Source organism: Chrysemys picta, chromosome 5 (genome assembly GCF_011386835.1).
Source record: "Chrysemys picta bellii isolate R12L10 chromosome 5, ASM1138683v2, whole genome shotgun sequence".
Taxonomy (NCBI): domain Eukaryota; kingdom Metazoa; phylum Chordata; order Testudines; family Emydidae; genus Chrysemys; species Chrysemys picta.
This window is the reverse complement of record NC_088795.1, coordinates 19,811,270-19,832,838: the sequence shown is the minus strand read 5'-3', so window position 1 is coordinate 19,832,838 and position 21,569 is coordinate 19,811,270. Positions and strand designations below refer to the sequence as shown.

The 21,569-nt window shown below is 41.2% G+C and overlaps 1 long non-coding RNA gene across 3 annotated transcripts in view; it reads left to right on the top strand.

Annotated features, from left to right (window-relative positions):
- The first annotated feature begins 10,102 nt into the window (after positions 1-10,102).
- Positions 10,103-21,569, top strand: part of LOC112058734 (uncharacterized) — a 467,231-nt gene continuing 455,764 nt past the window's right edge. For 2 of the 3 annotated variants that reach the window (XR_010601231.1, XR_010601233.1), the window contains exon 1: positions 10,103-10,225. This is a non-coding gene — a long non-coding RNA (uncharacterized LOC112058734). The remainder of the gene's footprint in view (positions 10,226-21,569) is intronic. The other variant, XR_010601232.1, reaches the window with a different exon arrangement.

Sequence of the window (21,569 nt, the reverse complement as noted above, 5' to 3'; positions counted from 1 at the left end):
TTCTTTTTTGTTGTTTCCTTCCCCTTTTAATGCACTAATCTGAAGGTGGAGTGGCAAGAATTCACATGCAGACTGGACTTGAAAACACATGGACCAGCTCCTCAGATGGTGTAAACTGGTGAAACACCATTGAGATCCAGTGGATCTATGATGATTTATACCAGCTGAAGATCTGGTCCTTATAGAGCATTATGGCTGCTCTTGCATGAGTAACAAAAGATCTTTCTCCTCCATTGTTCCTTTGCAAAAGGCAGTCATAATTTGGCAGCTTAGTATCCAAGTGTACTTGGGGGAAGGCAAGTCCATGCTGCCTCCAACACATATCTCTCTAGGGAAATTGGCCATGGCCATGACTCGATACTCTGACGGGTGCAAGGCGTAATGCATAAAATTAACCAGGTATGCTTCCTTCTACAATCCTGTTACTCTTCTTATACCCCCAGCTCCTTTGTTTCTAAAAAAACCATAAGACACAATTTTAGTGTCTAAAGTTTGGCACCTAAATCTATATTCAGTCATCCAAATAAGTTACCAGATTTTCCTTGGTAAAGAGCCAGTGAGTGCTTTGAAAATCAGGCCACTTACCTAGGTGCCTACCATTGAGCACTCACATTTGAACAGTTTCCCCATAAAAGTACACCTCTACCCTGATATAATGCTGTCCTTGGGAGCCAAAAAATCTTACCGCGTTATAGGTGAAACCGCGTTATATCGAACTTGCTTTGATCCGCCGGAGTGCGCAGCCCCGCCCCCCCGGAGCGCTGCTTTACCTCATTATATCTGAATTCATGTTATATTGGGTCGCGTTATATCGGGGTAGAGGTGTAGCTCTTTGTCTCATGGCAACTTTCATTTCTTTCCCTGTGTGACTTGGCAGGTTGTCTTCCACTTCCTTTTCAGAGCCTTGAGGATTTGTCCAATGTACTTTGCCTTGGCAGCCAAGGAAGACTGAGAAAGACACTGTCTTGGATCCATTGACTGCCCTGTCTATTATCTTCTGGAGAGAGAAGAGATTTTTGAATACCACAAGGCCTTCCTTTTTTCCATGCCCCGCCCTTTGCAACACAGCCCAGGTAGTAGTCATTTTGGTTTCCTCCTGAGAGATGAATAGGAGACGGACAAATCAGAGTAAATATCCTTGACTTTAATTAAAGGCAATGCAAAGTCTTTTAGAGACAAAAGAGACAAAAAGCAGAAAAGGCTCCATTAGGTTTGTGGTGATTTTGAAGAACTGTAAAATGTAATGCATTCAAACCACAAAGAAAATGAAATAAAACAGCTCCACCTGTTCAGGAGGGTTTCAGATATACAAGAGACCACTCTTTTCCAGAGGTGACATTTGTACAAATTAAATTGACTTTCTCTGACTCCCCTCATGCTATATAATAGAGCAAGGTGACATATTTGTAACCAAAAGTTGTTTGTTTTTTGGGAGGGGATTAAACAAAATATTCCCCTTTTAGACTTTGCAAAATAGTCAGATTTGGAGTGACTTCATGATCTTTAACTACTCAACAAAACTGTGTGCAAAACATTCTTGAATTGGAATGTCTCATGTCACAGAAAAATCTGCTTCCAGCCAATAACTCACACTCATGGATTTTGAAAAAGCAGCCAAGAGAAAGAGAGTTAGCAACAATTTTCCCCAAAAGCAATGTCGTCTTGTGGAAGAATCATTGGCTCAGGAGCCAGGCAGGTGTGAATTTTATTCCTCCCTCTGCCACTTAGTTGAAGTTGTATTTTGATTTCTTTTAGAATATCTATCCCCAGTACTAGGTGCTCTTACAATAATGCAAAAACCACCCAAGCCACCAGAAGTTTGCCCCTCAATGCTACTAATTATCATAATGACCCACAATAACCCCTCAAGCAGAACTATAGCCTACAACCCATCACGGCCCTGAACATCTCAAGAGAAAAGATGCATATTGCCATGTGCCCTGAAGGTTAACAAATCTGGGCTCTGCTGTACCAAGGTGGGGGCTAAGAGCCAGAGTATAGGACCCCACTCAGAAAGGACTTGCCACCAATTTGTTCCATAGGTTGGAAGGGCAGCATACCACCCCAATCCACTGGACTCAAATAGTGGGCTAAAACAGCTCCTCTGTAAATGTGTAACCATGGATGTATAGCCCCTCCTTCAGCTAATCTGTGGATCGCCCCAAAGTGATCTTTGAGATAAACTTACACAAGATTGGTGCAAAAGACCCTCCTCATAGTGAATATTGGTGCACAAGCACCTTTTAACATTGCTCTTGAGGCAGACACGCCTTCCCCTCAAGCAGTCCCTATGCTAAGCTTTGGTGGTGTGAAGGACCCCATTATAGTGTCTCTTGTCTAGTTCCAGTTCTACCACTAGAGGTGGCAGGTGTTCTAAAATGTCAGGTTTAAATATGCATAACCTACACTGGCAGTGGGTCAGGTCTAAGGCAGTCAGGCCTAGTGGTCAGGGCTAGTGGTCAGAGTCCAAATGCCAAAGCCAAGGTGCCGGACAGAGTTGAAGTCAGGAATCAGAGTTGAGGCTTGGGACTGAAGTCAGAGTCCGAATGCCAGAGGTATTCGGACTCTGACTTCAGGGTTGAGGTAGAATCATCAGGAGTCAGGGAAGGCAGGAACTGGGTTGGGTCTGAGGCTGAAGCAAGGCAGGAACAGGGTTGGGACAAGGCTGGATGCAGGCCAGGATCTGGGCTGGAGCTGTGGAGGAGCAGACCAGGAGCAGGGCTTGGAGAAGCAAGTACAGATACAAGGGCTAATCCTTTCAACTATGTTTGTTTTTTTGCTTTGATATTACTATGAACATAAATGACCAGATCTGGAACTGATGGAAATTGGCAGAATTCCATTAGTTGGGCTGCCCCGATTTAATTACACCAGCTGAAAATTTGTCCACAAACTTTTTAAAATATGAACACTAAAAAAAGGATGAATTTTCCTTTAATTATACTCCCCTGAGCCCTTTTCTAGTTCTGGTTCTTCACAATCCTTAGTGAATTGTTAAAAGATTTTGTTCATTTATTATTTTCTTTAATTTCAATATCCCTCTTAGTCCACCATGGTTTCTATTGTGGTGTGTGGGTGTGTGGGAAAAAGACTCACAAAATGTCTATTATTCTCATTTCCTCTCTCAGCAGATGATTTCTTTTTATTCTCTTTCCCACACATGTACTTCAGCTCTCCTTAATATACCACAGTGCCTGTTTGTTCATTAAGTTTGTATTAGAACAGGAGGTAGTCAGTATAATAGTAATGAACAGATAGTGTGCAGTACATACAACCTGCTGTTTCAGAACATTAAACATAGATCCTGCCCTCTCTGTCCCATTACTTTACAAATGCCTTTATAAAAGGTTTGTATTATCCCACCGCTACATAATATATTTTGCAGCACCACTTTTTTGCAATGTGTACACAATGCAACTGCCCCATTGTAATGAACTAAAACATCAGGTAACACACCGCATATATATGACTAATACAAATTAAATATGCACTCAAGCCTCAACCTTTGGAGTTTTACATTTGTCAAAACTTGGGGACAGTTTAGATCCAGATCCAAACATTGTGACTCAGGTATATTTCTCATAAGAATGCAGAAGGAAGGTTGCCACTGGCCTGGTCCAATAGACTGCTGTGAAAACTACATATGTACAAATGAAGAACTGGAATAAAATAAAACCTTTGTCTGAGGCTGGCATAATGGTGGTGAGGGAGAGTTGCCAGATCACCTGAGCAAATTGTTTCAAGAAGATGCTAAAAAGGTAGTGAATTGGATACAGTACCTGATCCAGGGATAGCTTCCAATCTCACTTACATCAGTGTAAATCAAGGGTTGTTCCACTGAAGTCAACACAGTTACATTGGTGTAAAACCAGCTAAGTGAGATCAAAATTAAGTCCATTAACTCCAGCAGCCAATGGCAGTCTTCAAAGAATCCAAGCACCCTGACTGGTTACTTGTAGGGGGTCAATCTATCCATGGACCCAAGCAGCCACAATTGTATTGGCTACTGGAGTTAAAATTCCCTCCCCTCATCCCAGACACTGTACGCAACTGTACATGCTAAAGGGCACAGATTTATATGTGAACCTTTGATGAATAACCTTGTATCAGAGGGGTAGCCATGTTAGTCTGGATCTGTAAAAAGCGACAAAGAGTCCTGTGGCACCTTATAGACTAACAGACGTATTGGAGCATAAGCTTTCATGGGTGAATAGTAATCCTTATGGACCGCATTCACAGAATATATAATCTGTCAGACAAGTCATCTATTCCATTTTCATTTTCTAAGAGCCAGATTGTGAACGCATTACTCACAACATGGAGCAGTTACCCAGGAGTAATCTCATTGACTTTAATGAAACTAAAAATACAAATAATTGCTCATCAATTGAAGAAAAGGGCTTCCAAACCGGCCCTAAATTTTATCCTTTAGAGTCTAGACTTTAGAGGAAGTGAAGTGAAATTTACTTGATGACTAATTGGAAACTACATTTTCAGCCCAGATATCACTGAGGTAATTGAAACAGAATCTGCATGTTTTTTACAGCACCACCATCTTGGATCTTTATGTTGACCCTGAGCCACTGGGGTGCCTAGGGCACAGGATTAGATGCTACTACAATCCATTAAACTCCTGCTGTACTGCCACCTAATTTCTTTTTCTTTGACAAAAGCCTGGATGCCTTTCTCATGCCCATGCCCCAGTGTGATCTTTAAAGCAGCTGAATGTACACAGGGCAATACCTAGCTCGATTGCAGGGCCTGAGCTGATAGGTATGCTCTGAGCAACCCTAACTTTACACACAAGGAGGCTGCCCTTATAGCCTTTAGCATAGCCAGCTGGGATGTGGTTTAATTTTCCCCTCTAGCCAAGGAGGAGACAGGGTTTGAACAGGGGTTTGTCACATCTTATGCGAGTGCCCTAACCACTAGACTATGGGATATGCATTTAGCCCACAATAGTGTGACAATGACTCTGCGTGTGAGAGAGAGCATGGGGGGGGATACTCACCTGGGATGTGGGGAACTCTTCATCTCCTCTCTTCATCAGGCAAGCCCCTGTGCCCCAACAGGTGTGTGTGTGTGTGTGTGTGGGGGGGGGGGTTAGGACAAGCCCCCACACCCCAACCCCATTTCCTTAGCAGGCGCATGGGGAGGGGGCGGGGAGAGACTGTAGGCAGAAGGGGTGGGGAGGGGCCCCCACTTCCTCTGGCCCCAGGCTGCACAAAATGGTAATCTGCTCTGAGCCTTAGGCATGCACCGCTGCTGCTTTTACAAGAGACAGCTTAGGTGCTTAAGGAGCCTGACTCCAGGAGAAGGTTCCTGGCTGTGGATTCCAAGCAAAATTAGGCACCTTCCTCTAGACTGGACTTAGGTGCCTAACTTAGCGAGAGGGGCACAGCTTAGGATGCACCCCTCTTGTCAGCATCTGCTACTGGGTAACTTAGATGGATCCCTGCCTAGCATGCTTGCCTTTGTCGATGCCATTCTGAGGCACTTATCTCTCCACATTCTTTGTATAGGGAGCCTAGGTGTCTAACCCAGCATTTGTGGTTTCCACTGGCTGGCTAGTCATCTAAAATTTAGGAGTTTCAGTGCATCGGTCATTGTGGATCCCGGCCATCAAGATGAAGATGCTGTGAACAAACACAATGGCCATTAGTTAAAGGCTAGGGTGGCGTAACTACTGAAATAAAAAGAGACAAAAGAATGGAGATGGGGAGAAATTAATGCTAAAAAAGAAGCTTTATCAGGATGAGGCATATTTTTAAATAGTGACTAGTTATTGTTGGTTCCCACCTTGAGATAGAGCAGAGCACCCACCCTCTGAAAATCAAGCCTTTTAAGGTCTCTTAAATTGACTCCCCAAAATCACAAGTCACTTTTGAAAATCTTGGCCATATTTTATAAAAACTGCAACATCTTTTTTCTTTAATCTCTTACTTTCCTTGACTAAACCACAGAAAACATTTTGGCCCCAATTTATCTATCATTCCTCACAACCCATCATATCTTACTCTGCAAACATTTCTGCTGAAATCAGTGGGACAACTTGCAGGGTAAGGCATCACTTATCATAATCTGGGGAGGCACAATTTGTTTCTATGTCTGTCTGTAGTTTCTGAATGCACAATGTTCATCTGAGTATCCTATTTTCTCTGATTTCTTATTCTTTAGATTAATTGCTTTTCTGGACATTTTCTTTCACCACTCTTCTTTCCATTCACCCATCCTCCCCAAGACTGCTTTAGGATGGGAAGCACTGGCACACAAAGGAAAAGGATGAAGTTTTAATTTTCTCTCCCTCCTGTTACTGAGAAAAAGAACTCAGTGCAAACCCCAGTGCCTAAATTACTGGCTAGGTTTGTGAGCTTGGATTACACTTAAGGATTCCACAAAGAGACTATTACATTACGTTTTCTTTCTCTAGTTTCCAAATGCTGACATTGATATTACCAGCCAGCTTAAAGATATCAATCATCAGAAAGCTTATTGACTGTTCAGAATAGTTCTATCAATATCTAATTTGCTGTCTGATCTAATGCACAGTCTGTGCAATGACAGTGCATTGACTCCATCTTTTAAATCGTAAGGCATCACTTCTCTACATGCATTCGCGAAAGGCTCACATTGCCTGCTTGGCCCAAATCAGATAGATGACTTACTGCTGCTAGGCTGATAGCTGTTCAAAAAAATTAACCTTGTAACACATGTTTCAAGTACAAGTTACAGCAGTACTGAAAGAAATACTTACATTGATGCAATATTTCGCCTCCAAGTTTGTAGATAGGATTTTATAATGGTTTTGCATTGCTCAGCTTAAATGGACCGTATTGTTTCAGTATCGTATGTAACTAAAACTGATTTAGTTGGGTGATACATAACGCAGCTAACCTAATACTGTAGTGACACAATACATTGGTCCAAATTCTGCTCATACATTGACTTCAGTTCATTTGTACTGCTGTAAGTAAGCAGTATTTCTTTCTTTCTTTCTTTCTTTCTTTCTTTCTTGTATGCATGACTTTGTCTCAGTGTAATACAATAGAGCTTCCACAAGCTTGTTTGCAGTTACCACTGTCTTGCCTGGAATTTTGACAGTATTTTGCAAAAACTCAAGGCTAGACTATGACTTGTGCAGCACACCTACACAAGAGTATTAGACCAAATCAAAATTCCTCATTTGCTTGTGAGTAGACTTCTCAGACCTTGGGTCTGGCTGTGCTGGGCTGCGTGGGCAATGCACACCAGATCAGGTGGGCAGGGAAGAGTACAGACTGGGCAGACACTTGACTCCATCCCTGGAAATGAACTATCCAGCCCAGCTGGATTAACACACGGGGCAGACAGGGTTAATGATTTTCTGCCAGTCTAGGGCACCAGCTAATTGCTATCCCTCTGCAGCAACAGGGGAGCAGGGATGGAATTGTCTCCCTGAGTCACAATTCCTTCCACGAGATGCTCCTGTACAGCAACACACTGCCACAAGCAGTGTCTTAGTGACACAGTCTAATCCTCAGTAAATAAGTGTGAACACTAGTTATATTTTGGGGGGATAAGAGGGCTTAGTTTGTACTACAAGTGTACGGTAATGGAAATTTATTCAATACAGTCTGGAACACACTAATATCTTGAGAGGGACAGAGAGCAGCAGGGCCATGAGGAATCAGATTCCTAGCAGCAACAGGCAAAGAGCAAAATGTTCCAGGGTGCTGCTCTATTTGAAGAGGAAATCAAAAGTTTGGGTTCTTACATGTAGCTAGTCTATATTTAACAGAACCTCTTCAGTCTAGAAATAAATCTGGAAAAAATAGGATCTTCTACAAGATTTTAAGTAATTATTGGTTTTGACTGGGTTGGAAATATTGCAACAATCTCTCTGGTGATATTCCAGGTTCTTCTAGTCGCTGAGTCATGAAATAAGACATTTCAAAGGTGACTAATAATATTAAGTGCTTCAGTTTTTAGGCAACCAACTTAAGACACCTTGAAGAGGCTTGATTTTCAGAAAGTACTGAGCACTAGAGCTTGGTGGGATTAGGTCACCAGATTGAATCCAGCCCAGGTTAGGAGTGATTTTTAAATTGATGCTATAGGATACCAATTCAGTGGCTTTAGTTCAGTTTCTAGTGGTCTGGTGCCCACAATTTGCATCTTAGTTGGTAGGGAGACAGTTTTTCTATCCCACAAACATTTTTAAGATACCAAACTATTTTTCCCATCCTGAATTGGGGCAAAAAGTCAAGCTCTCAAACATTTTCACAAACCAAAAATCCTAAAAAAGATTCAGGTTTGGTCAATTGAAACATTTCACTTAGATAATTTTGAAATATTTTGTTTCAATGTTGACCTTTTTAATTAATTTTTTTAGTGCATATTTACCTAAATTCCAAAACAAAAAATAATTTCTACTAAGAAAGTCTGAAACTTAAAAGTTTAAAAAATGTAAAAATACGAGGTTTCAACAATTTCAAAATGTTTTTACTCACATTTTTTTTCTAGTTGGGAGATTTGTCAAAATCGATCCTGTTTCATGAACAGTGTTGACAATTGGCACTTTTTGGAGAGAAAATGGTTCATCAGAAAATTCCAAACCAGTTCAATTGAGCACCTGCTCTCTGAAAATCATGTCTCTTTAACATGCCACAGGTTGGGCACCCAAAAAGTCAGACACCCAAAATCACTAGTCACTTTTAAAAATCTTGGCCAAGAATTGGGAGAAAAAAAGGGAAAAGGAGAAAACAGACATAATCAGATCCCAGATGCCACTTGCAACGCTTCATGGAATCAAATCTGACACTCCTGGCCTGACCTACAGTGGCAGCTCCACTAGTACAATATAGTGTACAATCTACTGTATTGTATTATTATATAGTTGTACTATATTAAAACTTCCCATGGATCTATGGCCTAAACAGGATGACACAAAAATATTCTTCATTTCCTTGGGACTAGAGATGGATGCAAGGCCCAATATTCTGATCTAGATCTGCATTTGGAACACTTTCAAGTTCATTAGTGCTTCGAACCAGAGTTTTGGTTCAGTCCATTCTATAGGTCAGGGTCACATGTAATGTTTGGATCCAGATCTGGATTGTAGACACCTCTGAAATTTGGGGGTGACTGGATCTAGGGTCTTGATTCAGACTTGGAACACACTCTATTTGAAACATTATCAATGAAAATGATATCTGAGATCTGAGGGTTAAATGAACAAACAAAAAATGAGTATAAAATAATTATCCATCTGGAAAGCGGAAAGGAACAAAAGGAATTTTTGGCACAAGGAAATGGAGATTGTTGAAATCCAGAGAGGGATGAAAAGTGTGAGAGCGCTGGATGTCCTGGTGAGAGCCAGGTGCAGACTTGAAGAACTAACCACTAACTTATTCCTAACTTATTCAGTGATGAGAATGAATAGGACCCTCTATCTGTTGAGAATTGTTATCACCAGACACTCTAAGGAGGATCATACAGGGAATCAGGGCAGATGTGAATTAGTGTTAAACCTGGCAACAGAGTAAGGCTATCTGAATTACTGCAGTCATAAAATGTTATTATCATTTATTTATACAGAACCAGAAGTGTGCAAAATACTGCTTTGCTTCCGGAAGCTGCTGGCACAGAGTGGAAATGGCTCCATTTAAGCAATTTTTTTATTATAAATCAGGGAGTGAATTCAGCAAAAACCGCAGCATACATACAGGGGAAAAATTACAGGGTAGTTTTTGCTTAGCAGGTGTGCATCTAACTTGCAGGAAAAATGTTTAAACTGATGGGAATTGAAGTGTTTGATTTATTCACTCTTATATTGATTTGCACAAGTCCACTATTGTTATTACAGTAAAAATTATTATGGTTGGAGACCCTAACCAAAATCTTAGCCCCATTGTATTTGGCACTGTATAGACACATAGTAAGAAGCAGTCCCTTTCCTGAAGACTTTATATTTTTGTAGCACTATGAAGGTACAAAGGATACCATTCCTTTGGGGTCAGAGGCCTGCAGCTGGCTGATTAGCCCTGCCTGCTGCACCTGAGAGGAGAGCTGAACTTAATTAACTGATTCTTATGAAAGAAGACACCTGGTAGGAGACTGTAACCCCCTCCTCAGATTGTTGAGGGGTTGTACTTTCAAAGGACTGCTACTGGAACCACTGTAGAAAGGAACTGTTTTAGAAACCAAATGGGCAGAAGGGAGACTGTTTGAAATCTTTGGTACTGAGGTAAGTAAGTGCCAGGAATTTTGGGTTGCTGAAGGTATTCTTGTGAGGGGCAGACTTTGGGAAGGGACTGCTTAGCCTGCATAGACTTTGATGGAATAAAGTGTGAGCTTTGATTTCTTTTGTTAAGAGGAGTTAAAATAAACAACTAAGTCTGCTGGAAGCTGCTTCCCTAAATTCGTTGAAGAGTGTTCAGACAGCATTACCCCAGGAAGTGAGCTGGCTCAGCAAGAGAAAAGCCCGTCCCAGTAGGAGGAAGGCACTGAAAGATAGGCCCCAATCCTTTACAAGCACTATAAGGTAAATCCTGGTGACTTACCACTGCAAGATGCGATTCAGTATTTCCTTTTAATGTACTTATTACTAAATGAAGCAAGAATATCATGATTGTTATACAATATATACTACTGCATGTTGTTACATTAACTGTGGTATACATTTAAGAAATTCAGTCCCAAACATACAAGTGAGACAGATATTTGAGCTGAAATGGTTTGCTCATTCTTTCAGTACCTTGCAGAAAAAGAAATAGCTCAAGTAGAGATTTTTTTTTTTTTTTTTTTTTAGTGCCTTGACTTTTTCCTTGGTTAAATTTCCCCCACCCTTCCCCGCCCCCCACAAAAAAAACAAACTCCTCCAAACCACTGAATTATTAGGTCCTAACTGAAGAACTCCAAATTACCAATTGGTGTGTGTGTGTGTGTGTGTGTGTGTGTATATATACACCAAAAAAGCCTGATTAAATATCATTACAAAGGTTGCAAGATCAAGTACTCTGCTTGGAAAATGCAAGAATACAGAACTACATGATGTTCCACAGTATAAATAACTCCGCATCCTAGATCGATGAGTCTATGTGTGTGTGTGTGTTTGTGTGTGGGTGTGATATGTGATATATGTTGGGAGATGGATTAGTGAACAAAGGATGGGTTGGATGGTCAGAAGTGCATGATAAACTAACTTATCACAAGGAATTCACCATATGTATCGTGTGTCTATAATTGCACTTCACACATATGCATAGCTAACTGGTGTTATGATCATGTGTGTCTGAGGATGTGCATTGAAGGAGGCAGGGCTCCACTGTGTGCAGTCTAAGTGTTCAGATTGTGTGACTTTTGATCAGCCATGCAACATTATTTTTGGTATGTTTTTTAATAGCATCTGTCTATCTCTGTGTCCATGGCTATACACAAAGGTATAATTAAAATTATACACAATATTTCAAAAGAGCAGCATAAAGAGGAAGTTAAAAAGGGAAAGGGAGAGAAGGATTACTTCAAGTGAGGAATAAACTTCATGAAAAGATGAAGTCCTAAGCCACTGAGATTTTGTTTTTCATACTAATGTTGTTGGTAATAAAAAAACAAGGAAGAAAACACAGAAAATATAACACTAATAGAGATAGCCAGACACAGCATCGTGCTCACTGTATATTATGTGGGCGCAGGGCTGGTGCAAGGAAGTTTCGCGCCCTAGGCGAAACTTCCACCTTGTGGCCCCCCCAGCCCTGCGGCAGCTCCCTACGGCAGCTCCCTGCCCCCCCTCTCCGCCCTGCGGCACCCCCCCGCAGCAGCTCCCACCCAAACAGCTGATTGCGCCGCAAGCCTGGGAGGCGGGAGAAGTGGAGCAGCCACGGCGTGCTGGGGAGGGGGCGTAGCAGAGGTGAGCTGGGGTGGGGAACCCTGCGGCACCCCCTCCCCCCCGCCCTGAGGCACCCCTGCAGCAGCTCCCCAACCCCCTGGGCAGGGAGCCGTGCGGCACCTACCCACCCCAGCTCACCTCTGCTCCGCCTCCTCCCCGAGCACGCCGCCCCCGCTCTAATTCTCCTCCCAGGCTTGCAGTGCAAAACAGCTGATTGGTGCCGCAAGCCTGGGAAGCAGGAGAAGTGGAGTGGCGACCGCGTGCTCGGGGAGGAACACTGTTTTAAAAAAAAAAAAATTGGGGGCACCGCTCTTTGGTGCCCCCAAATCTTGGCGCCCTAGGCAACCGCCTAGTTCGCCTTAATGGTAGCACCGGCCCTGTGTGGGTGCACAAGAAGTGTGTGAATACAAGAATCTTATCCCTTGCTTCACCCATGCAAAGGCTGGGCAGTCTCTCCAGCCTCAATACTTCCCTGAATGCAGGCATTGGTCCTCTTAGCACCCATGGCTCTACTTTCACAGAAGCCAATGGAGCTAGCCTGCCGTGGAGTGGTGTGTATGCTACAGTTTCCTAAGGGATGACACAGCAGGCACATTACCTGTGCGATGAAGAGCTCCAGCCAGGATCAAGCTCCCATTGTACAACTGCCATTGTTGAACCTTAAGTGTTTTTAGTATTGCTCAGTCTGCTCTTGTCAACAGCCTACTAAGGTGTGGAGATCTGGATCCACCTGCCCACATCCCATGTGGGGTAGTGAATTACAGCAGCAGAACTAGTGTTTTGGTGGAGTCATTTTAGATTGCTTTTATTTTCCTTTTCTTGGCAACAAATGACTAGCTTTGTATTAAAGCAGGTCAGGGTAAAATGTTTGTAAAAGACCAATGACTTTGGTTGGAGGCTTTGTGCAGCAGAGTTTGATTGATCTGAAATTAATTTGTCGTACCTTCCTCGTTTTTCCTCTTCCGCCTGTTCCCCTGCCAAATTCAGGTAACTTGAAACTAATTTCACCACATAATGATTTCTGGCTTAATTTGCAAAGGAGAATACAAAGGACTTCTCAACCAAAAACCCACCATTTTTCTTAAAAAACAACTGGCTAACATGTGGAACTCTAGGAAATATAGAAGTAAGTTTGATTTCCATTTTTATATGATCCCCACTGTAAATATGTGCCATATAGGTATCTTGTCAGCCCCAATCCAGCTCCTACTCAAATCAGTGGGAGTCTTTCCATTGACTTCAGTAGGAGTTAATGTCCCTACAGTCCTTTGGAAAGGAGAGCAAATTGGATACACAATCTCCGATGTATCCCCATTTCTGCATAGCCTACTGCCTTGCTGCCACTTTAAGGGCTCATTCTTGCTAAATGTTAGTAACGTTTACAGGTGCTGAATGTCCATGATGCTCACTGAAGTCAATAGGTGCATGAGTCCATGAGTTGCTCAGCATCTTGCAGGATTGAGCCCCAAATCAGCTGGCTACAAAAAAGTTAACAGAACAGCCGATTGAGCCAGTTGCACTAAGCAGCACAAGAGACATGTCTGCAGGATGTAGCATATTCAGAAGCAATAAGCTCTAAAGTACCAAGGTTTTGAGGATTTAGGGTCTCATCCTGCACCACTAAACTCAATGGGAAATCTACATTTGACTTCAATAGGAGCAGGACCATCAATCCAATGCCTATAAATTGTATCACTTATTTTAGAATAATTTATTTTGGATCATTTTACTCATGTGCATGTACATGAATATCATTTCTCCATCTGTTTCTTCTTCAGGATGTCAGCATTAATAATTTGGTAATACAGTCTATCTCCATTTATTTGTGCCATGTAGAAGGTATGAATAGATTCAAAAGGTTTGGTGCAATATAGTTGTATTCAGTTGTATCTGGAGCCTTGGGGAATCTTCTAGCAAATATAATTGGATTAGCAATGACTGAACTGAAGGGAAGGGAGGATAAGGGTGGCGGGGGTAGCATCCTTCTGAGCCCTGCAGCATTTTAGAAAGGTTTACCCCTAACAGCTGAAGTGAAGATGATAAATCACATGTTAGTTCTGACCAATCAAGCAATGAAATGGCAATGGCAGCAAAGTGTTTTCTAGTATGTCACTTGCCTTTCACATAATTTCACAAGTACAGCTGACATCCCTTTGGGGGGTTGCACCAGTGGTTATAAGTGCTTTGTTTCTCGACACTTCACTAATCACACACAAAGCTTCTTCAGAGGAAAAAAACCTGATCAAACAAACCCTCTAATGGTTTACTGATGCAGGCACAACTATATGGAATTGGAAAAACCATATGAATAACCATCTAGAACTTTAACAATACATATACAAAATATTTAAAAATACCCACTTAGTGGGGCAACATACCCTCCCCTAGATCCAGGCTTTCAACTCCTGTTACTGATGATGAGAATTATACGTAACCCCCTTGATAAAGAATTTTCTAGTGTGTCTGGAGTCCACCACAATGTGGATACATCTCCAAGTTTCAATCACCTCAGCAAGGGATTGGGGAGAGTGTGTGTTTCCAGGGTTTTGTTTTAGCCCACTATAAAGATAGGAGGAGCTTGCTGTAAATTTTGGATCTGGATTCAGGTTTGGATTTCCAACACTTGATTGTTCCAGGGTGTTTGGATTTGGGAATTTGGCAGAGGCCCATGCCTGGAACGTACCCATCTCTTTATTGTAAATTTAGCTAGATTAGGAATACATAATCATTCTCTTTACTGAAATAGAGAGAACGGCTACAAAAGCCCACTTTGCTATATATAGTACACATTATGTATATTTTACAACCTTCAGTTTAACGGCACACCTTTACTGCTGATTTATGGACATGCCTTTACATTTGCAATGAAATATGGACAAATCCATACCATGTTACTGAAAGTCACATCTGGTTGACCAAGTCTGACCAGATAAAAAAATAATTAAATTCCCTGCCCTAGAGAGTGTTAATCAAGGGGGAGGCTGTTATTTTTTGCAGCACATTACACTCTGAGAAAAGGCTGGGTACTAAAATCTTAGATTCTTTAATTAAGGTAGGAGTAAAGTGAGAATTTATTTTGTACCTTAAAACCACTGACATCCTCGGAGTTGGTGGCCTGCATCAATGATTGTTTACTTCCAGCTGGCACCTATAATTACTGTATTTCCAGCTAACTATGTTTCCAGATTTATTTAGCAAGTGTAGATTCTCTAGGGATGATATTCAGCTGTCAGTAAAGACATTTCCTTTGTTGCTATATTGTTCCTTTCTACAGTTTTTTTTAAGACACCTAACAGTGTACAATAGCTTGAGCCAAGCGCAAGTGAAATCCTTGCAATATGTTCTGGTACCCATTCAACCATTTAAGCTTTTTAAAAATTAAAGCAATTTCCTTGTTTAAAGTGAGAACAACAGATCTTCAAAATGTGTGCTGCATGCTGCCTGTTAACCTATGACATACTGTACAGATTGCAACTGGGGAACAATCTGTATGGTATGAATCTCTTGCTGGAAGTCAGTCTTTTTCACTTTACGTAAATATGGAGATGTTCCTAGCTGAGCAACTCTATTAATTCTTTTGGAAAACACCACTCTTTAATCAACAGGATGCATTCTTTACATTAATTTGCACCATGGACTGTAAAAATATCTCATGTCTAATATTGTGTGCATGCCAACTTGGTAATTACGAGAAATTATTTAAATAGTTTCACCCCCCCAAAAAAGTCATATCGCTAACATATGTTGACAATATAAACACACATGGTATGCAGATAATACAGGGTCCATGTAGACATGGCTTGTGACCAGTTGCCTTCATGCACACCAGTGTTTTAAGTGTTGGTTTTCAATTCTGTGTGTGTGATATTGACGAAGGATGATTAAATTGTTAGAGGCCAAGTGTGGTTGGTGGGAGATATAGGTCCAATTCCTGCTCTGCCATTGCTATCCCTGTGCTAGTCACTTATGCCCAGATCCTCAAAGGTATTTAGGTAACTAACTCTCATTGAATTCATACACCTTTGAGGATCTGGGCCTTAGTCTTTCTGTGCCTCATCTATAAAACAAGGATAATAGTATGTCCCTACCTCAAGGAATGCTGTGATGATAAAAACATTAGATTGTGAGGAGCTTAAATACTATGGTAATAGGGGATATCAATACCTCAGATATCTCACCATGATTTTTAAAGCTATACGCCTTGGTCCATGTTTATTCACCTGAATAAATGACCTTATTTTCAAAATCCTTTCTCCTAAGGTCAATCTACAAAGCTTAGTGGGATCTCATCACTCACATTGAAAGAAACATTTATATTTTAGGAATTGTGCTGAACTACTAACCCGCACTTACCTTCATTGTCATTTGATGGAGTTATGAGTGAGGTCTCTGGTGACTTGGGCTAATTGCTAGCTATTTCCAGCATACTTAAGAGATGGGTTGTATGTATACAGATGGAATAGGAGGCCCATTTACAATGTTGCTTTTTAAGAAGTGTTGAACACAGTCACTGACAATCTAGTTTTGTACGTCACAAGTCTTCAGAGCCAACTGGCCCAACCTGAAGGAATATGGATCGATCCAGACTATGGAAAAGATGCAAAATTATAGAGGGATAGAAACAAATTTTGGCGATTCCTTCCCAAGAACTGGAAGAGAATCGGAACTAGAACACTCTTGCTAGCCTAGGATAAGCACAGCAGGAGCAACAATAAAAGTTAATGTCTTTCAAGGAGAATAGCAGTACCATGGAAGAGAGAAAAGTAGCAACAGGGAGACCTGGAAGAACATGATCTTTTTGAAGGCATAGCATTAAGTGATGAGATGTGTGCTTTCAAAGTGCTACTACTTTGGTCCAATAGCTAAGGAAAGTAATGAGTTAGGGGTTTCAGATGTCAATGGGCCAGTGCTTTGAGATTTTGGTGAAACACTAAGGGCATGTCAACATAGTGCCTTATTCCACACCAGCTGGGGTATAAATTCTGATGTACACCAGGAGTTGTGCATTGAGTTGTTGATTCTTCTGGCACACACTAAAAGCTTCCTATTGCAAGTTAATGTAGTCCCCTTTTAAACTGTTAGACAGTCTTTCTTTAGCTTAAGCTGTTGAGTGTACAGGATGATTTTTTTAAATAATGATTTTCTTGTTTTCCTGCATGATTAGGTGAGAGTTTGCTTGCACACTGCCAGTAAATTAATTAATTGCCCATTAATATAAATATGCTTTACCTAAATGGCTTCTTACATTGCTGATTAGTCTAGCATCAAATGACCTTGCTATATTTGTACATAACAATATCAGGTTTTCATTTAGAGACAAAATATTTGCAAACATCCATATTATGCATTTGAGAAACGTGAAAACCTTTGTTTAAGTGGAAACATGATTTAGGAAGTAACCAGTATTTTCTGTAAAATATTTCCCACCATAAATGTTAAAAGCATGAAGACTTCAGTGTGTTTACAACAAAAAAGTTTCAATAAATATTTCCCTAATTCTTTTTGTGTGGGTTTAAACTTACACACTTTCTTTTCAAAGAAAAACCTGTGTTTGGCGGGGAGAGAGGGGAGCGGGTATAGGCTCTCTTGACCTCTCGATTTATTGCTCTGATAACATAACCCTGCATTCCTTGCACAACCAGGTTTCCTCCTAAGTGTTTACATGGTTTCTGCTTGTTTGCTCTTACTTGGGAGCTGGAAGGGGAAATCTTCCGGTATGTTTTTTGTTTTATTAATGCTAATTAGCTAAATGTGTGTCTTTTTAGCTCAAAGCATCCTCTTGTAGCTTCATATTAATATTTAGTAAAAGTGCAAATTTGTAAAGACTTAAAAACTTTATCAATTTTGCATAAATATGGAGATCTCTCTCCCACACTTTCCTACTCTAGAAGTCTCTCTGTCACTAATATCGAGGTCATGAATCAACTCTGAATTTCCTTGCTTAACATTACCCTATTGGATGTAAATATATCCAAGTTTTGTGATATAATACAGAAAAATCAGCCCCAAAACACCAGTTTATAATTGCCTTGCCCCGTCTCACTCAGTGCAAGCTTGCCTGTTCATAGGATTTCCCCCCATCCCATATGAACTTTTCTGGGGCTGGCCCTTCAAATTTGGCAGAGAGGAGCAAATGTAGCCTTAAAGTAGCCATTTTACAAGCTGCTTTCCCCTACCATCTCTTGCTCTGTTCTTCATCTGATAAGTGCTCTTAATTGCTATGATGCCCCCCCCCACACCAGTCCCTGTTTCTCCCTTTCTTATCGCTGAGGCAAAACCATATTCTCACAGTGCAAAATACGAAATTCCCAAGTAAAGAATGGGGGAGGAGACTTATTTTTAAGTAGATGGAGTAGGTGAGTACGTTTTTGAAACTGGACCTAAATTATATTTTCAAGGAAATAAGATTGCTTACCACTTCTATCACACTTAAAGCACTGTACAGACCTCAACTAATTACACCTCAAAGCCACTTTATGAAGAAGGTGGGTGTAACCCTAAGAGCCTCCCAGTGCCAGAAGACACCTGGCTTACTGGTAATAGGAAATGAGTTACACTGAATCCCAACTCACTGACATTTTAATCTATATGTAAAAGGTGTCATGTAATATATCACTGGAAAACTAATTCACTGATCATGGTTACTCTTGCATGATGTATGTTTGCAGTGTGTATTGAGATTTATGGATATATGCAGGAGTGACTAACGTGTTTAAACCACGCATGTCAGGGTGAGTTGGTAAACAGGTCTGCCCTAGATAAAGGAATGACCACCGGGATTGTCAGGCAGAGACAATGAAGGTAAATTTACATATTAGGTAAACAAAGTTAGCGAGTGGGGGAGGAGACTGCTTCCAGCAGGGAAGAGAAACTTTATCGGCACAGAAAGACAAGTGACTTGAACCTCAAGTCAGAAGCAATTGAATCGATTGATTATATATGATATTACTGTGTTTATATAAAGGTTTGTATGAAAGCATATGACACCCTTTACAATCATATTAATTACGAGTGTATGTATGTATTAACATTATATAAGGAATTATGGATACTCGCTGATATTAGGCTTTACATTCTATGCCCAAACAAAAGGAGAAATGCAGCTCACAGACAGGAGGTCATGTGTCTCCTATGTAAACTGTTCTTGCTGGAATGTAAACAGTGGAAGCCTCATACAAGGGGATGGGAAGCCCACAGAAAGGGAAGAACAGCATGAGGTCATCCTGTCTCTTGAAACAAGGTCATTGAACTTTGGAAAATGTAATCTAAGACTGAAGCCATCTTTGGCATCCATCAGTAGACAGACACAAGGTGCCAGAACTCCTGCAAGCTGAAAAAGATGGGCCCTTCAACCAAGAAGAGTAGAGTTAAAGTCTCTGGAAACTGAACATTGGAGTGACAGCTGCTTAAACAAAGATCTTCCAGCTGGAAAGACCAGGGCATCTTCTCCTTTTTGTGGTAGGTCCTGACTTAGGGACCTGGGAAGAATGACTGGAGAAGGAAACCATCTCAAACAAAGCCAATACCTTGCTAGATTGTTGTAGACTTTTAGATGCATGTTTTTGCTTTTATTTGCTTGTAACCCTTTCTAACTTCATTCCTTTTATTTGGGATCACTTAACCTACATCCTATGGTTAATGTGTCTAGTTTTTACTATAAACCAGCTCAGTGCTGTTTGAGGGGAAGGGTGTGTTTACCCTAGTTAAGTTAACAAGCTGTAACGTGCTTTGCTGTCTTCAAATGAGCAATGAATCCTATTTCTCTGAGTGATCCAGGAATGGGTGGACACTTCAGGGTGCACTTTTGGGGGGAAATTTGGGATTGAGAGTGTGGTAGGGCCACCTGGCTGGTGGAAGCCAGAATGGTACTTTGGTGCTGTAGACAGGCGTTAGGTTCATAGCAGCTGAGCTAGGGCTGTCTAGCACACAGACACTCAGGGTGTGAGATATGCTAATAGGCTAGTTTTGAGCATCTCAGGCTGGGAGCTACAGGAGCAGGGTATTTCAGGCACCCAGGGCTACAGAGCAGGCAGTAGCTAAACCCCTCACTGGCCTCGCTTGCACCCTGACCCCTCTGACTGTGTAAGTACTTCAAACATGGGGAAGTTAATACAAAAGGTTGGAGTGGCTTTCCCAGTGGAGTGGCTATACAGTAAATCAGCAGCAGAACTAGGATTAGAAGTCAGGACTTTGACTTCCATTTCCATACTCACTTCTCTAGCCCACTCTGAATCCTGGGCCAGATGAGAGGGTTTTGAAAACTTCACAAGGTTGAGCTCAGTATTTCTCAAGAATGCTCCCTTATAAATGGAAGTCTCCCACAAGAGCCAGAGTGTATGCTACCAGGGTCCACTGGGACCTCACAGATCATGGAATATCTGCGAGGAGAATCAGTATTTCCTTGGGGTGTCTTGGTCTTGTGACCCATCTCCATGCAATTACGCCTTTTAAGAAAGGAGGGTTCCTATTGACTCTTCTGCTGAGGGTAAGAAGATGTGGAGAGTGATGCTGATAAGAACAGCATTAACTCCTTGGTAATCTGTTCAGTCCTGATTGGTGCATAACCTGGTGAATTGTGGTTGCTCCTTGTATCCACCTCCACCCCTATTGAAAGTTCCTGAAGATGGAAATTCATACCGCAGAATCAGTGCTCTCCCTTTCCATTACTTCCACCCACATGTGGGTGGACTTTCCACCTCTTTGCTTGAAAAGAAACTATTGTTGAACTCACAGGATTTCCTTGTGGTGTTAAAAGAAGTCAATGATTTAAAAATGGAAAAAAAACTTTTTTTGTTTAAAAATGTACAAATATCAATAGGTAATTTTTAATCTAGTTGACATATCCATCCCCAAGTGCTCTATTGGATAAAACTTAAAGCACTTGTGTAGTGTCCACTGAAATAATTTAACTGTAATCTTGGGCTTAAAGTCACACATGGTAAGTACTTTGTTGGATTGGATCAGAGGGTGTGTGTGGGGGGTGGGGGGAGTTCCCAGTGTTCGTATTGGACTTCTTTTTAAAAAACAAAACAAAAAAAACCTTTTCAGCCCATATATTTAGAAGTGCATGTGCAAAATTGTGTACATGCAGTTTTGAGTGAGCATGTCAGATATCCGGCATGTGCAACCCTGCTGCATGCAAGCCAGGGATGGGTGCACCTGAGTGTACTCTTGGGTGCCAGTTCCCACCTCATGCTGAATCTTTAGACCTTGGCCAAATAAAATGTGCTTATTAATAGCTTTAAATTGCTTTTCACCAAGGTAATTGCCTTTTTTTTTCTTTTTTTAAACAGTCATATTAAATAGCATCAGACAAGTGCCGTTAATTTTTCTCACTCTGGAAAAACCTAGCTTGAATGTTGACCTGAGTTTATTAAATTTCATGAGCAAAAAGACTAAGTCATTTATTGTACATATATCCTTATAAACACATGCACTGTGATCTCCTAGTAGGTATTTTGGTAATCTCCCTGCCTGACTTGAAAGGCGAGATGCGTTTTGTAAAGCTATGAAGTTCCCTCCTGCTATTTTGGTCTGGAATTTGCTGGAATAAATCTTCTATTTTGCTATGGCTTTTTTCCCCAGAGTAGTTCAAGAACAAGCCTGTGTCCTGGATTTCAGGGTCAGTGTAGTGATGACAGCACATTACTCTGGATTAGCTAGTCCTTTTTCCTCTAAGCTTTTCCTGAACTAACAGCAAGTC